The sequence below is a fragment of the Aethalodelphis obliquidens genome, unplaced genomic scaffold (genome assembly GCF_003676395.1).
Source record: "Aethalodelphis obliquidens isolate GAN/ISIS:26980383/991018 unplaced genomic scaffold, ASM367639v1 scaffold43, whole genome shotgun sequence".
In the NCBI taxonomy this organism is placed as follows: domain Eukaryota; kingdom Metazoa; phylum Chordata; class Mammalia; order Artiodactyla; family Delphinidae; genus Aethalodelphis; species Aethalodelphis obliquidens.
The window spans coordinates 7,644,020-7,647,618 of record NW_020837987.1 but is presented as its reverse complement, the minus strand read 5'-3'; positions in this window follow the sequence as shown (position 1 = coordinate 7,647,618).

The window sequence follows — 3,599 nt, the reverse complement described above, 5'->3', positions numbered from 1 at the left end:
GCATTTTTACAAATTTACAGAGACCATGTGGGCCACTGTAGGGAGAAGTGGCAGGCAGGGCACCCAGTGATTGTTTTCATGACCTGGGACTAGGCATCCAAGAAAGAATCTCGGAGGCTGAACCAGAATTAATTCCTGAGGCCCCCTTTGGTCAGCTGCCAGCCAGAGGGTGCACCAACCAGGTGAACCTGGGCTTGCTGTTAGGGGAAAGAAAGATGCATCATACACAGGAATGTTGAGGGTAGAATTCCAAATTTTCGAAATAGTCTATATAACTCCCAACCCCTTTGACCTGATCTTTACCCAGGAGATAGAGATAAATCCTTTCTGGTGACAAACACATTCAGTGACCAAACTACCTTACTAAAGTGTACGGACCAGGAAGAGGTAGAGATCTTTGCTGAGTTGATTTTTTAGAAGTCCATTCCACCTCTGAATGATGCTAGCAGTCTGAGGATGACAAAGGCCATGAAATGTCCATTGAACACCTTGGCTACTGGCCTACTGTTAGGCAGCTTTTGCAACGAAAAGAGGACCAACGTCAGCCTTTAAATGGTCTAGAAAGTGGAAAACATGGCAGTTTAGTTTCAAGCGCCATAGTGGCATGGCAGGAGGTGGCTGCCCAGACTGGAACAGCAGCCTCATAACCCGGAAAAGTACAGAAGGGAGACAAGACACCACCGGCAGACAAAGAGCGCCGCAAGGCCCCATGCTGTCAATCTGCCAGGAGCAAGTGGAGACACAGGGCCTCCCAAACCACAAGACAGAACAGGACAAATTCTGGCAGAAGTGAGTCACAGAGATAACTTCTGCATCAAAAACATATACACTATGAAAAACCTGCGAAAACTCGACTGGCCTTGATGGTGTTAGGAGAATTCACCTCATGATCTTCCTACTACAGTAGAATTATTTAAAAGTGATTCCCAGACTTCCCTGGAGGTCCAGTGGTTAAAACTCTGTGCTTCCAATACAGGGGGTGCAAATTCGATCCCTGGTCAGGGAACTAATATCCCACATACCACATGGCACGGCAAAAATAAACAAAAAAAAGTGAAGTGATTCCCAACAGTTTCTTTTAAAATCCAAACACACTACTTTTTTCCTTCACATGAAGGAGAGACAACTCTTGTTCAAGCAGGTAGAGAAAGGCCACAGGCATTAGTGGGTCTGAGGTTCCTGAATCCAAAGAGATACATGAGTGGACCTGAGAGTTGCTCGTGGGGTGGCAGGGTGGTGTATGGAAGAACCACCAACTACTAAGGAGGAACGAGGACACAGGTAGGTGGGCAGAGGTGGCCACCACTTCCCATGGGCAACCTGACATCTATGATCTCATGTGATCCTCACATCCACCCATCTTACAGGTGAGGAAACCGGAGGTTCGAAGGAGTTAAGTGACCTGCCTGCTGTTGCACACCTGGAGGGGGGTGGTGGGCGGAGAGTCTCTTCCCAATGTCTAGGCCCTCTTTCCCTGGACCACAGGCTCTTGCGGAGCACTGGGGAGGTGGGGGGCTTGGGAAACGGGGGCGGGTGTCCCAGTTTGTCTGGGATATGGCACCTGTTCACCAACTCTGAGTCAACCACAGTGAGGGCCTGGGAACACCAGGTTGCCCGGAAGGCTTGGCAGGGAGAATGCCAGAATCCATGAGCAACGTCTACCATGGACCAGAGAGGCTGGGGGAAACTGGATGAGGTATTTACCCAATTGCTTCTGGGATAGATTTCTAAGCCCTAATGGACACAAGCCTTTCCCCCAATGTACAGTCATCCCTCCAAGATATTGTGTGTTCAGTTCCAGACTACCACAACAAAGCAAATATCACAATAAAGTCACATGAATTTTTTGATTTCCCAGTGATTATAACACTTATGTTTACACTATAGTCTACTAAGTGTGCAATCGCATTGTGTCTAAAAAAAAACAATGTATATACCTTAATTTAAAAATACTTTAGGGCTTCCCTGGTGGCGCAGTGGTTGAGAATCTGCCTGCTAATGCAGAGGACACGGGTTCGAGCCCTGGTCTGGGAAGATCCCACATGCTGTGGAGCAACTAGGCCCCATGAGCCACAACTACTGAGCCTGCGCATCTGGAGCCTGTGCTCCGCAACAAGAGAGGCCACAATAGTGAGAGGCCGCGATAGTGAGAGGCCCCCGCTCGCCGCAATTAAAGAAAGCCCTCGCACAGAAACGAAGACCCAACACAGCAAAAATAAATAAATTAATTAATAAACTCCTACCCCCAACATCTTCTTTAAAAAAAAAAAAAAAACTTTAAATGCTAACCATCATCTGACAACGCAGGGTTGCCACAGACCTTCAATTTGTAAAAAAACAAAAAACAAAACCCGAAAAAACCCCTGCAGTATCTGCGAAGTGCAGTAACAGGAGGTATGTCTGTATAGAATGTGGCCTTTTGGCCTGAAGGGATTTCTACGAAGGGTCAAGGAAAGGAGGGCTTATTGTCTTTTTGTTCCAATTTATTTTTAAATAAAAAAAAAAAAATCATGGATGCCAAAGTGGGTCATTAAAAAAAAAAACGTGGTATGACCAAAATTTTTTTTTTGACGATTTTTTTCCCTTTTTGTTTTTAATTAATTTTTTTTTTTTTTTAATTGTGGTACGCAGGCCTCTCACTGTTGTGGCCTCTCCCGTTGCTGAGCACAGGCTCCGGACGCGCAGGCTCAGCGGCCATGGCTCACGGGCCTAGCCGCTCCGCAGCATGTGGGATCTTCCCAGACCGGGGCACGAACCCGTGTTCCCTGCATCGGCAGGTGGACTCTCAACCACTGCGCCACCAGGGAAGCCCAATTAATTTTTTATTTATTTTATTTTGGCTGTGTTGGGTCTTCGTTGCTGCATGCGGGCTTCCTCTAGTTGCGGTGAGCAGGGGCTACTCTTCATTGCGGTGCGTGGGCTTCTTGTTGCGGTGGCTTCTCTTGTTGCGGAGCACGGGCTCTAGGCATGCAGGCTTCGGTAGTTGTGGCTCACGGGCTCTAGAGTGCAGGCTTAGTTGGGCTTAGTTGCTCCACGGTATGTGGGATCTTCCCGGAGTAGGGATCAACAAACCTGTGTCCCCTGCATTGGCAGGCGGATTCTTAACCACTGCGCCACCAGGGAAGTCCCTAAGGCCGAAATTTTTAAAAAGCGAAATAGAATAAGAAAATATCAGAGCTTACCACAGGTGGTAAGGCTAAGTCTTGTTTGGTGAAATTTTATGGGCACTCAGTTGGAATGTAAGATGTATTTCATTCAAGAAGATCTGAAAGGGGCTTCCCTGGTGGCGCAGTGGTTGGGAGTCCACCTGCCGGTGCGGGGGACGCGGGTTCGTGCCCCGGTCCAGGGGGGATCCCGCATGCCGTGGAGCGGCTGGGCCCATGGGCCATGGCCGCTGGGCCTGTGCGTCCGGAGCCCGTGCTCCGCAATGGGAGAGGCCAGTGAGGGGCCCGCGTACCGCAAAAAATAAATAAATAAATAAAAAAGAAGATCTGAAAGATGCTGTTTTTTTAAGAAGTCTGTTTCTGGAATGGGGCATCTCATGTAGTGTCCTGTGGTAACTTCGGTAGAGTTTAAATTAGCAGTCCCACAAAGAAAGC